The sequence below is a fragment of the Clarias gariepinus genome, chromosome 3 (genome assembly GCF_024256425.1).
Source record: "Clarias gariepinus isolate MV-2021 ecotype Netherlands chromosome 3, CGAR_prim_01v2, whole genome shotgun sequence".
NCBI lineage: Eukaryota > Metazoa > Chordata > Actinopteri > Siluriformes > Clariidae > Clarias > Clarias gariepinus.
Genome location: NC_071102.1, coordinates 12,924,599 through 12,939,307, shown reverse-complemented (window position 1 = coordinate 12,939,307; position 14,709 = coordinate 12,924,599).

Genomic DNA, 14,709 nt, shown 5'->3' with positions numbered 1-14,709 from the left:
TGTGGTTGTGGTTGAGAGACCTTATCGCCTGCGGGAAGAAGCTCCTCCTCAGTCTCTCTGTGTTGGCCTTCAAGGAGCGGAATCGCTTCCCAGACCGCAACAGAGTAAACAGTCCGTTATTGGGGTGGCTGAGGTCCTTCACGATCTTCCTGGCCTTGGTCAAGCACCGCTTGCTGTAAATCGATTGCAGGTCAGGGAGCTCGATGCGGATGATGCGCTCAGCTGATCGCACCACCCTCTGTAGAGCTCGTCTGTCCTGCATGGTGCTGTTCCCGAACCAGGTCGTGATATTTCCCGTCAGGATGCTCTCGATGGTGCAGGAGTAGAAATTCCTGAGCACCTTGGAGGGCAGTCTAAAGTCTCTCAAGCGTCTGAGGTGGTAGAGACGCTGCCGGGCCTTTTTTACCACGGTGTTGATGTGACAGGACCATGCCAGGTCCTGCGTGATGTGAACACCGAGGTATCTGAAGCTGTCCACTCTCTCCACTGGGCTTCTGTTGATGACGGGGGTCTGGTAGTTCCTCACCTGCTTTGTACTAAAGTCCACTATCAGCTCCTTTGTCTTACTGACGTTCAGGAGGAGATTGTTTCTCTGGCACCAGTTCTCCAGATTTCCAACCTCCTCCAGGTAGGCCGTCTCATCGTTGTTCGTGATCAGGCCCACCACAACAGTGTCGTCAGCAAACTTGATGATGGTGGTGGAGCTGGTAGTGGCCACGCAGTCGTGGGTGTACAGAGAGTACAGCAGGGGGCTCAGAACACAACCCTGGGGGGCTCCAGTGCTGAGAGTGAGGGAGGCTGAGACATGTCCGCCCATCCTTACTGCCTGTGGTCTGCCAGTTAGGAAGTTGGAGATCCACTGACACATAGATGAGCTGAGTCCCAGGTGCTCCAGCTTGGTGGTAAGTGTGGAGGGAATTATGGCATTAAATGCAGAACTGTAGTCGATGAAGAGCATTTTCACATAATTCCCCCTCCGAGTGTCCAGGTGAGTGAGAGATGTATGGAGGAGATGAGAGATTGCATCGTCCGTGGAACGGTTTGGACGATAAGCAAACTGTAGTGGGTCGAGTGTGTCTGGTAGTGAAGAGATGATGAAGTCTCTGACCAGGCGTTCAAAGCACTTCATCACTACTGAAGTGAGGGCTACAGGGCGATAATCATTGAGGGAAGCAGGATGAGGTTTCTTTGGGACAGGAACAATAATGGACTCTTTGAAGCATGTGGGGATCACCGACTGAGATAAAGAGATGTTGAATATCTCTGTGAACACAGGTGCTAGCTGGTCTGCGCAGGCTCTGAGAATACGGCCTGAGATGCCGTCTGGTCCTGCTGCTTTCCTGGTATTCACTCTCTTGAAGGCTCTCCTCACGTCATGCTCGGTGATGATGAATGCGCTTCCGGTGCTGGCAGTGACTTCCTGTCTGCAGCCGTTAGCGCCGCTAGCATTAGCATCGCTAGCGTCCTTAGCTGCAGCCTCGAAGCGAGCATAGAAAGTGTTCAGCTCATCTGCCAGAGACACGTCTACGTTTATCATACCGGATGTTGGTGCTTTATAATCCGTTATTGTCCTTAGTCCCTGCCACAGGCTCCTAGAGTCACTCTGTTGGAGTTGTGACTCTAGTTTCCTCCCGTAACGCTGCTTCGCCTCTTTCACCGCCTTCCGGACGCTGTATGACGCAGCCTTGTACGGTTCCATGTCCCCCGACGCGAGTCCCGTGTTGTAGGCAGTGGTGCGAGATCTCAGAGCGTCGCGGATGGTTTTATCCACCCACGGCTTCTGGTTGGGAAACGTTTGAATAGTCTTTTTTTCTACGGTATCGTCCGCTAATTTCCCGATGAATCCCACAACCGCTTCCGTAAACACGCTGACGTCACCATCGGAGCTGTTTCTGAACATGTCCCAGTCTGCGTCATCGAGTGCGTCCTGTAACGCGGCCACCGATTGGTCCGTCCAGCGCGCGACCTCCCTCTGAACCGGAACTTCCTGTTTCAGCCTTTGTTTGTACTTTGGCATGAGGAAGATAGCGGCGTGGTCGGATTTAGGTGGACAAGATTGTGCCTTGTAGCCGTCCTTGACCGTTGTATAGCAGTGGTCCAGTGTCCTTTCGCCCCTGGTGGGGCAAGTGATGTGCTGATAAAAGTTTGGCGCTGCACGTTTGAGGTTGGCACTATTAAAGTCCCCCGCCACAATAAGCGCAGCGTCCCGGTGTTGTGTTTGGTGCTGTGTGAGTGCCTCATGCAGCTCGCATAAGGCAGTGTCCGTGTCCGCTTGTGGTGGAATATAAACGGCGCTGATTATGACCGATGTAAACTCCCGAGGAAGGTAAAAAGGACGACACATGATGGACAGTAGTTCCAGGTTTGGTGTGCAGGAGCAACGCTTGCGCTGTTGCACCAGCTGCTGTTCACCATTAAACACACGCCGCCTCCCCTTGACTTCCCCGAGTCCCGCGTCCTGTCCATGCGATGAACCGAGAAGAACTCGGCCGGCTGGATGGCGTGGTCCGGCACCGCTGGGTTCAGCCATGTCTCGGTGAAGCAGAGGAGATTGCAGTCCCGAATGTCTCTCTGGAACTTTATCCTGGCCCTGAGGTCATTGAGCTTGTTTTCCAGTGACTGGACGTTGGCGAGCAGGATGCTAGGCAGAGGTGTGCGGTGTGCACGGGCTCTCAGCCTGTTCCTGACGCCGGCTCGTTTCCCTCGGGGCAGCCGCTTCGCGTCGCGTCCTTTGTTGTCCCTCAGGATCTCACTCGGCCAGCTCGGATCCGGAGTTAAAAACGTCGAATTGTGAGTACATTGTATACCAATAGAAACAAGAGTGTCTCTATCATAACTAATGTACCCCATGGTGGTAATTTTGCCGGTTTTAAAACGCTGTAAACTAACTTAAAGAACAAAAACAAAGAAAAGGTGGTCGGAGCAGTCGTGACGGCAGCCGACCTCACCGGCGCCATCTTGGTTAGACAGTCTTGTAGTTAGTATATGACATGTTAAAAATCCAGTTTTGATCACTATGAACACACTTATCTGTTGGATGTGCTATAGTAGCAGTATTACTAAAAATTTAATTAAAATGAACTCTATCAATAAAAAAGTGTAACTCTATCCAATTGTGCACCAGTGTTTGCCATCTGCATGAGTTGGCAGCATCTGTCGTCCGAGTTTGCTTGTCCTATTTTAACGAGGCTCACTAATTTGTGTCCACTAAATTTTTACTTTCCTCTTTCCAGCATTGGAAAGGTGCTCACTTTGCCTATTCTAGGGTATCTAGTAAACAAACATTCTGCACATATCTGTTCCTGTTTTGACAACACAGCTAAGGAGCTGCTTTATTTCACAATGCATTTTGATGATCAAAAGAAGTGCTCCATATTGACAATCTGGAGATAGTTAGATAGATTGACATCATTACTTTTAGATTAAACAAAGTGCAATTTTCCTTCTAAGGATTAAAAAGAAAAACAATTGGCTTCTATTCCCAATGGCAGAATAGCCGATTTAAGCAGAATAGCTTCTCAGTGTGGTCGGGGTCTTACTTGAAATCTCTTGAAAATTCTTTTTCAGGATGTTTTTTCCTTAAAAAATTAAGCAGCTCTAAATTGTACAGATTAAAATTTTTAATAAAAAAAAAGATTTACTCAAACTGTGGGTAAGGAATTGCAGGTAGGGCAAGGTTGAGATTATAAAAAAATAAAAATTACTTTTTCATACTTTTACCAACCTTTAAACTTTTTTGTAAGACCTCTGTATTTTAACCAATTAATCCAACAATACATCTCAGTCTTCTTCTTCTTCTTCTTTTTTTTAATAAAAACATCAGAGTGTGCAGGTGCTTTGAGTGTTGCATTTACAATATGTGTTGTTCTTTCACAGTGAATAACCCATTATGGTGATTTTTTTTCTTTAGTTCATTAAATAGTTTGGAAATTCTCAAGTCATTGAACAAACTCATGGGAGGAGCACAAAAAAAAAAACTTAGTGCTGTCTATACATGCATTTAATACATCTGCTGGAAATGTGCCAGTCTAGTCCCTCATACACACAGGTGTAAGGTGGCTTATCCCAAAGTAAGACAAAGCCTTGATGAAAGGTTGAAAGTTTCCATGCACCTGCCCTTTGCACCTAACTTTGGTGAAAGCTAGGTCTAAATTTACCCAGCAGAATTACTGGTAATACTGGTATATTTCTGTTATCTGATGACTAGCGCAGAGATAAGCATGCTTAATGACAAGCGTGAAAATTACCAGGAAAAAAAATTACATTTTTACATTGGTGTGTGTTCACAAAAATAAACAAATCTTATCTATACTGTATGTATATATTAGAAAGTAGTAGTAAAAACAAAGTGGTATTGTTTCCCACAACAGCCTAAAGTTTAATTTTTGATGTACCTTTCACCATTGATAATTATAGGTCATCAGCAGCAACCATTGCAATATGCCCCCCTTTTTTCGAAGATCCCCAGCTGTTACGAAGAGAAGGGCTGTCTTCCCGGTCTAATGCTTCAGCACCCTACAGCTTTCAGAAATTGATAGAATTTTCATACTCACTTTTGTAGACTTTGCATTGTATGAATTAGTTGTATTAAATGTGTAAATATGTAGTATAAGGTGAGGTTGATATTCTGTGCAGGAAACATCACCGTTCCTGGAAAAGGTAACCAAAGCTCTTCTCTAGGTGCAGGATGATGTAAGGCCTATGAAGCAGCAAAGGTTACGTGCTGGCAGAATGCCATTTTGAAGGGCATTACAGTAACACAGCACTCCACAGAAGACAGTTATTTTCAATCCAGGCATCAATTTCTAACCTTCAGCAACACAGCAAAGCATTTTCTCTTGTGCACAATAGGCATTAGGCAAAGCAGTTAGGTAGTGCCCACTAGGATGGATGGATAGATGGATGGATGGATGGATGGATGGATGGATGGATGGATGGATGGATGGATGGATGGATGGATGGATGGATGGATTTTTCTACATTCTAGAACAATACTGTATTTTTTTCAAACCTAACCTATGAAATAACACATACTGTATGGCATTAGATAATTAAGTAACAACAACAACAGTCATTATTTTAAGACACAAAGGTCAGCTGTTCTGGAATGTAAGAACAGTATTGCCAATGCATTTGCGAAACCCATCAATATTGTCAAGTTCAAAACCCATCAACCTCTCATGCAGACCATGACAGAAAAACAAGACCAAAACTTACCTCTCCTGCAGAGGAGAAGTTCATTTGGAGTTACCAGCCTAAAAAAATCACTAACTAACGGCACCACTGATTAAAGCCATTTTGAAAGCTTTGCAGAACATCGGCAGCAGACACATCTCAATATCAACTATTCAAAGAAGATTATTGGAAATTTTTTCAATGTCTTAAGTATAGTTTTACATTGTAGAAGGAAATAATAATAAAAGCATGTAATTTACATGTAAATAAAAGGTGTGTCTGCCACATGCTTCTTCGCTTGAGAAAAACTCTATAATTGGCTTTGGACATGCAGGACAGCATTTTGTTCAAGATCCTCCTTTCCGACACAAACTGCAGCAACAGTTTTCACAGTTTTCATTTTCCTAACCACCTTGTTCTCAGCTTTTCAGGTTCCCCAGCACACAACAGCATAGGGACAAACACTGTCCACTGACTGATAAAAGTAAGTGACAGCTATAATATAAATGAGTCTCAAGTCAGTTATTCTGGATGAGAGTAAAACAGAATGTATTGCAATAATTCATAAATTAGTTATCTCTTCACACTCAATGTTCACAGGAATGACTGTAGTGGGCTCTGAGCCACCTTGGCCAGGATCTTCATTTACAGACATATGGCCTTCTTTAAAGCGTTTGAACTGTTCAAATGTCCTATTGAAAGAGTCTCATCACCATACTGTGCTTAAAGTCACTTCTGTGAATGTTTTAAAACTGCATTCATGGGGAGCTTCATCACTAATCCCAGTTTGATCTGAATGCCCCTTGTATATTGCTTTAACTGTATAATGATATATTTAAAATATATATATATATATATATATATATATATATATATATATATATATATATATATATTCAATAATATTCAAATAATTTTCTTTTTCTATAATTAATTAATATGTATGTTGTTGTCAAACATTTGTCAAATAGCTTTTAAAAATATTTTGGGATGTTTTTGGAAGATACCAGCCCATAATTGGTTATTTTCCTGTAACAGCTAATAAGTTGTGTTTTATTTAGTATATATTTACAATTTTTCCCTCATTATTCCTTGCAAAAAATTAAGGATTTTAAATTTCACCTCGACATGCTGTTGGTTTTCTTGCCTGATGTATTTGAGTGTCACTGCATTAGCTGTTAATGCACTGCAGCTCACCTCAGACCATTATTTGCTAAGCAACAGTAATCAGTGTACTTTTAAGATGTATGTTTCTGATTTTGTTCTGTAGGATACTTTGGAAGGGCCAAAGCTATAATTATGTGCATTCCATGTTTTCTTTCTTCCACTTCTGTCTTTTTCAAAAGTAAATTGTTAACATTTTTCTTCTCTGTCAAATTGCACATAAGTCTAAGGAGGTCTTTTACATGTGTGCATTTATGCTGCTGGCTTGCAGGAGGTGGAGGAGGATGACGACAATAACCACAATGTCGATGATTACTGTGATTTCATTTTTGAAGGAACCTTCAAGCTGAATAAACATATGAGCATCTATTTTCAGAAGGCCATTTTGAATTGCTTCCCGTTAAAAGGAAGAAAGAAAGTATCTGAAAGTTAACTGAACGGCAAAGAATGTTCATTGCCACCCATGACAAGTGGCCTGCCTTTGTCCAAGGAAATGTGTATACTGTATGGAGATGCGATGAATCACCTACAGACCCCAATCAGTGGTTAGGATACATTGCGTTCACAGTGAATTTAATCAGTTTGATGTTTTTATAAAAGTCCCTGGGTGCCTATGAGGATATTATTATTAATCAATGAGAACACTGACACTCATCAGTGAATGACAGTGACTGTGATGAAACAGATTCCATACCTCCAACGCTCTAAAGGCATCTTCATAACGATCAATTGATTTATTTACTGTGACATTTAGCTCTATTCCCAACTGTGTATGATTCATCCCTCAATCACTGCTGACATAAATCCTCACAGACATTGCGGTCATAAAAACTGGCCTTGAATTTCACTCAATGAATTCTCATTTTTCTATTAAAGAACATTTTTTTAAATAGGAAAATGAGTATCTTAGTTTAATTTAACTAAGATACTAAGATATATAAATCAAATCAAATATGCACACATCAGCAGCATTGCCAAATCACAGCTGCAGAGTTTTCATTTAAATCCCAAAGCCTGAGTTACTTTCTGTCTGCTCTCTCCATGCCAGCCTGTTTCCTTTGGTATTATTACAGTACCCTTCCCAAAAACATGCCAGCAGGTTCAGCTAGGCTAAATTGTCCCAAGGGTTAAAGAGTGTGTAAATGTTTGTGTGCTTGGTGCCTTGCTACTGGTGCCCCCCTGTCTTCCTGGGATAGACTCGAGATAACCCTAAACAGAATAAGGTATTTACATGCAGTAGATAAATGGATAAAGAAATAAAGAAAATAAATAATAAATATGATAAAAAAAATCTTTATACCAGTCATTATTTACATCTTATAGACGAGTGAGCTAGTCAGTTATGACCCTCTACACTTTAACTAAGTCACATATAGGGTCACAGGGGGCCTGGATTAAGGGAACGAGGCATGATACACCCTGGACGGGATGCCAATCCATTGTACAGCACACATTTACACACGCATACACACACTATGAGAAATTTGGGAATGCCAAATAACCTAATCAGCATGTCTTAGGAATGTGGAAAGAAACCCGGAGGACTTGAGGAAACCCAACAAGCAACCAAGAATAGGAAGAACATGAAAACTCCATGCACACAGACCTGATCAAACCTGGACCGTGGAGGTGCAAGTGCTTAGCATTAAGCCAGTGTGTTGCCGTTATAGAATTAATTATACAATAGTTAGTTCCGACCAAGTAATCTGATCAGATGAGAGGCATTCAACACAACACTGGGGTGTTTAACTATATTTAGCATTTTGCATCACAGATATTTAAACAATCATTAATTACACTAATTTTCAGTTGTCAGCATGGGTGATAGTGAGTCGGTCCACAGTACTAGAAAAAGGAGAGAGCAGCATTACTGTCTCTGAACTGTTCATGTGATTTTAAAATTTAGCTAAGGCTAAATCCCAAATCCCTTTATAACCCCTGATCGAAGGCATAACTTGGTACGTGTAACAAGGGGCTCTAAATGACACCCTACTGTACATAGTGCACTTGCTTTTCATATAATGCTATTTAGAATTTAACCCAGGAACCTCAGAAGTTATAGATATTTAAAAGTTAAGGTAATTCTCATAGGTTTCTCAGGACTGTCCACCACCTCCATGATGTATTCTTCCCACCTTTAAGCTGGATAGTATCAACAAATAATTTGTAAAAAATATACCCTATTTTAATTGCACTAACTTTTTATTGCTACTTGTCAGTTGTCAGCTTAATGCTAGTTCTGCTAGTCACAGAAGGATATGTATTAGCAAAGCAAACATAACCAAATAAAAAAATTAACAATAGAAATCTTTTGAAAATATATTTTGTTTGAGTAACTGTTGTATAAAAGCAATATCAAATGGGACGCCGGGCTTAAGTACTGAATATCGATATATATATAATATTAAGCATACAGCATACAAACTTGATCTGAAAGTGCTAAGTTAAAATTTTATTTGGAATCATCTTAACCTGTTAAAATGTCATCCTGAGAAAACAAGCTATATCATATAAAACGTCACCCCTACTACTGAAAAAACAACACTAGTAACAGTTTGTTATAAGTACAGTAGCAACAATTTGTAAATTTGTAATGGAAATTCACAATACACATCAGTCCTTTCATGTGAGGTCAATTTCAGTCATGGCATTTAACAACCAGAAGCCTTATCTTCGCTCTTCGCTTGACTGATCACTGTTTACTCTTTCAACAGTTCTGAAATAGTCACAGATTATTTCAGTCCATTTTGTTGTGTAGGCTAGTAGTGCTAGGGTTAGGGGATTTTTTTTTTTTCAGGTTTCGGCTATGCCGTGTTGATAATCATAATAATGGAATAATTGTCCTCATAATGATAGTATGACAAATAAGAGAAATAAAGGATTTGCTGAGAAAAAAAGGGGAAAGAGAGAGATAAGCCGTCAGAACATTGTGTTCTAACCATCTTTATTTGGTACAAAATACGAATATAGTAGCTTTTTGTTTTCTTTGACTCTCTGATTTCCCGTTTTATCCATCATGCCACTTGAGTGCATTAGCATTGCTCTTTGAGTTGGACTTCGCTATAGCCACAGGCACTCACCATCATCCGACTTGGCTGTCTATCCCACGTTATAATAAAAGGTGAATCAAATATGAGTCCAGCCTTGTCTGCTCCCTCTATTCTATTCACTGCCCATCTCCCAGCCACCCACTCACACCACCCGCCTTCTGATTTCTTGTTCAGGCTTGGCAAGAACACAGAGAATCACGAGCACACTGGCCGCCACGATGAGTGGGATCTCATCCACTGCTCTGAATATGAGTGGGCTGCGTACAAAATCTCTGTATGCTAATAGTTTACTGACTCACAGTTACTACACTGTAGGTGTGTGTCAAGTTTCACTGATTCAAGTTGTAGTAATATATGGGTTGTTTTAAGAAATCTATTATCTGATATGTGCTGTAGTAGTGTGTGTGTGGGGGGGGGGGGGGGCAAAGACTTTCATGATGGGAAGAGGGATGAACTACGGAATTCCACGTTGGATAAGATCTGGTCAAACTTAGTCGGTCAAGTACACAATCTCAGTGGTATAAGAACATCGAAATGCTCTAAAAAAGAAATATTCCACAAGTAATTGTGGAAAGTCCAAGTTTATTTCAGTGTACCGTTTTGGCAGTCTCTCTGCCAATGTTTCCAAATTCAAAAATTTTTTTCAACCCGGTACCATCTGGGTTGTCTCTCAGTGGCTTTAATTGTGTTGATGGCAGGCTTTGAACTGTTTTTCCATATACTGACGTCTGCCTTTTTAAACTTATTCCCCTTTGACCTGTGTTTCTGGCACGAGGGAGTGAATAAAGCTTTTGCAATATACAGTTTCACTCTACCGCCCACAGAGAGGGGACTATCAGGTCTTTTAATCTTCCTACACTAGACTAGATGTGGGTGCATTAAAAGTTTGCTGTGGCCAATGTAGGACAATTGCATTATTGAGCTCTTGAGCAGGGATCATTCTTTACTTGCATTACAGTGACTTTGCATTCAGAAACATAATATTGGAATAATATACAAAACTGGAGTGTACATTCCTATACATCTCGATTTCCATTTTTGGGAAAATAAGTTATTTTAGTTTAACATTTCTTTAAGCACTTCCTCATCTTAACTTATATTATTAATTAACTGCAATGTAGCGAATATGAATTAGTTGATCTAAATCTATCTATATCTATCTACTGTTTATGTGTGTGTGTGTGTATATATATATATATATATATATATATATATATATATATATATATATATATATATATATACAAAAATGGCATATAACAAACAAAATCTTATTATCTTATGTATCTTAAAAATCTTAGATTATTAAAATTATCTTATTAGATAAAAATATCTTACTTTACATTATGATATAGGTACAGTATATATTATAAGTTGTAAGGTTATAAGTTATAAGGTTTCTTTAGAATGAACAACACACTTTATATAAAATAAATGAATAATGAAACTGTTTTAGCTGTGTGTACAGTACATCCCTAGGCTAACCTGTGTCTGGGCTTGATTAGATCTCAATTATAAAATGTCATATACCAAAGCAGATTCTACACCTGGCTGGACATCAAGCAGTCATGTGCTTGGATTTATCTGCTCTAACACAGCTCAGACAATGCCCTCTAAATGTCACCAGGCATGGAACGCTTTAAATCAAAAGAGGTACCATACATTACATGGCAGTCTGCCTTTGTTCCTCTTGGTTTAGCTCACCCTGAGTTTAGAGGTGTCATACTGTCAAAAAAGCTTGCTGTGTCTTGTTTAGGAAGAACTGTTATTGAAACTGTACAGTGGAAACTACAACAGGATGTCATGCGGAACACAGCTGACCATTAGCCCCAAGGTAAAGTGTATAAATTGACTGCTTATGATTTCTATTAGCCAACAATACAGTATATATCATAACACTGTAATGGCATTGTAAGTATTAAATCAATCTGATAGGACACTTTATATCATATATTTTTTAAACATATATTTTTAATTATTAATATTTCCAAAAGAAGTTATTAAAATATATGTAGGCAGTTACTCATGAAATGATTTAAGTTATTAAAATGTTCCAGATCCACCAAACCCGAATCAGTATAAAGAGATCATTGGAAGTGTGTGTGTGTGTGTGTGTGTGGGGGGGGGGGGGGGGGGGTGTTTGTAGGGGTGTGTGTGTGTGTGTGTGTGTGTGTGTAGGTGAGTGTGTGTGAGAGAGAAAAAGAGAGAAAGAGAGAGAGAGAGAGAGAACCCATGACAAAACTGTCTCTGATCCTAATCACATATTTATATTAATTAATTCCTTCTAATATATTATCATTTTTATCAACTTACACAGGGAATGGTAAAGTTGTCACTCAACATAATCTTATAGACAGATTAATAATGTTGCATTTTTTACAAAGAAAATGTAGAATAGATAAAGTTTTTTTTGACAAAATGTAAATTTTATAGTTATGATGAAAGTCTAGGGACTTCGTGTTTTCAGTTTTTTTTCAAAATACATATATATACTACTTAACCCATGTCGGATTGCACGGGCCTGAAACATATCCTAGGGAACTCAGAGGGTGGCCTTGGGGTGCAAAGCCATAGCAGGGCACAAGCCGGGCCTAATCATACACTACTAACAATTTGGAACCATAACCTTCACTACATGTCTTTAGACTGTGGGAGGAAACCAGTTTACCCAGAAAAAACACACTAAGAAGGAGGAGAACATGCAAACTCCAAGCACACAGATCAAAGACAGGATTCTTGCCAAGACAACCTTGCCAACCACTGCTATGTCACCTCTTGTTAACCGGAGATGCTTTTATCTATGATTTCTTAATGACTAATTAAGCCTAAAAGAAAGAAAAACTGCAATACTACAAGTTGATTAAGTGTTTTGTGGCCGTTCAAACAACACTAAATGTAAAGAAACAGGTATAATAAGATGTTTTTAATACATAAAAAAGGATATTGCAGTGATATAATAGGATTAAAACCAGTAACTTTAACTGGTCCAAAATTCAGCGGCTCGCGTCTTGTCTAGGACTCCTCTACGCGAGCACATCACTCCAATTCTAAAGCAATTACACTGGCTCCCAGGTAAGTACCGTATTGATTTTAAAATTTAGCTTCTTACATTTAAGGCTCTACATAGTTTGGCTCCTCCATATCTCACCCATCTTCTAAATATTTACACTCCTTCTCGTTCACTTAGATCGATGCACTCTATTTCTCTCGTGCCGCCGCTCATTCGTTTAAGTACAATGGGAGCGAGAACTTTTAGTTTTGTGGCACCTCGGTTGTGGAACACACTCCCCCCCAACATACGGAACAATGACAGTCTTCATATTTTTAAATCCCGTCTTAAAACGTATTTTTTTACTCAGGCTTACATGTGAATTGCAGCTTTGTTTTTTATTTTGATGTGTAATAGATGTATTTATGTTGTAAATTTTATAATGTGATTTTTATATTGTTACCTTTTTATTGGATTTTTGCTGTAAGGTGTCCTTGGGTGTTCAGAAAGGCGCCTTTAAATAAAATGCATTATTATTATTATTATTAATAAAATACTTCAGCGTGTACTATTAATTAAAATATTACATTAAAATATTAATATTAAAACATTGGCATAGCAATAGCATACCACAACCCCACTCATTCATTATTTCCCTAGACCAACAATGATTAATATGTAATTATTAATGTGATTATTAATGTGTTTTATTTCTTATAGAATATTTTAGAAAACATTTCACTCTAATAATAGTTTTCATTACTCACTCACTCACTCACTCACTCATTTATGGTCTGTATCGCTTTATCCTTCATACAGGGTCACAGAGGGCCTGGAGCCTATCCAAGGAGACTTACGGGCACGATGCGGGGTACACCCCGGACAGGATGCCAAGCCATCGCAGGGCACACACACATACACATTTCTAGCATCCCATCACATATCAGTAAGCAGCGATAGCTCAGAGGTTAAGGCATTGGGCTACTCATTGAAAGGTCCCAGGGTGAAATCCCATCACTGCCAAGTTGAACCTGGCATTTAACCTTTGTCTGCAAAGATGTACAGTATAATGGGCTAAAAATGTTGTTCTGGATAAGGATGTCTGCCAAATGTAAATACCCTTTAACGAGTCAAGCAAAAGTATGTTTTTTCCCCAGAATTATGTATCTATTTTCATTCTCAAAATGGTTTTCTAAATCACATTTTAGTACACATCCAAGTAAAAAGAACATTATATCACTTACTCACTCATGGTCTATACTGTCTAATTCAGGATTCAGAGGGCCTGAAGCCTATCCCAGGAGACTTAGGGCATGAGGCAGGGTACACCCTGGACAGGTGCCAACCCATCGCAGGGCACACACACACACACACACACTAACCTGCAGGTCTTTGGGAGGAAACCAGAGTACCCGGAGGAAACCCACCAAGCTCGGGAAGAACATGCAAACTCCATGAACACAGATGGAAACCGAACCCGGACCCTGGAGGTGCAAGGCAACAGTTCTACCCGCTACACCGTCATGCCACCAACATTATATAAATTTTTATTCAAATTTATAAATTTATTCAAATTTATAATTTTATTGCAAAATTTAGTTTCAGTTGTTCGTCACTATTAGGCATTACTGCTCCTCATCTCCGTTGCGTGTCTAAAGGACTTTACTTTTGCGTGACTCGGTTGAATACTTTCAGTCATGAGAACAGAGGCAACAGTTACAGTATAAATTGTGTTTATAGAAAGCTATAGTTTCCTCAAATTCTACTTGTAAACAAAATCAGTGAGTCTCATTGCAGTCTGCACAATTTATTCTACCAGGCATTTTAAAAATAAACAGTAAATTCACTGAGAGAATTCCGCCAGCTGTGTTTAGTCATTAGTTTAATAAGGGGGCTTTTAGCATTATTTGTGTTGGGGAATTTCTCCCAAGGCGGCGATTTCCAGCAACACAGAGCCATGAGACTCGTGATCCCCAGCACGGCGAGTGGAAAGCCTATGAGTGCTGCTGTCAACACTGGAACATAAATAAAGCTAAAGATAGGGTCACACCACCATCTCCTCTGACCGACCTCTCTTTTTATAGGCGCGCTCCGGTTTATAAAAGGCATTGACAGGCTATTTTTTGATCTATTGATGGAAACTTGTGACGGGTGCATGACTGACCTCCCTAGCCTGTGTGTGATGGGATTTTCAAGTGATAGTAAGTGTGTAGAATGTCAACGACACACAAGGCCAATGTAGTATTTGATCCCACAGGCAACACTGCTAAATTAGTGCACCCCTGTGATAGTGTTCCTGGAAGACTTTACCCCTGGTGCTTTACGGTTCTC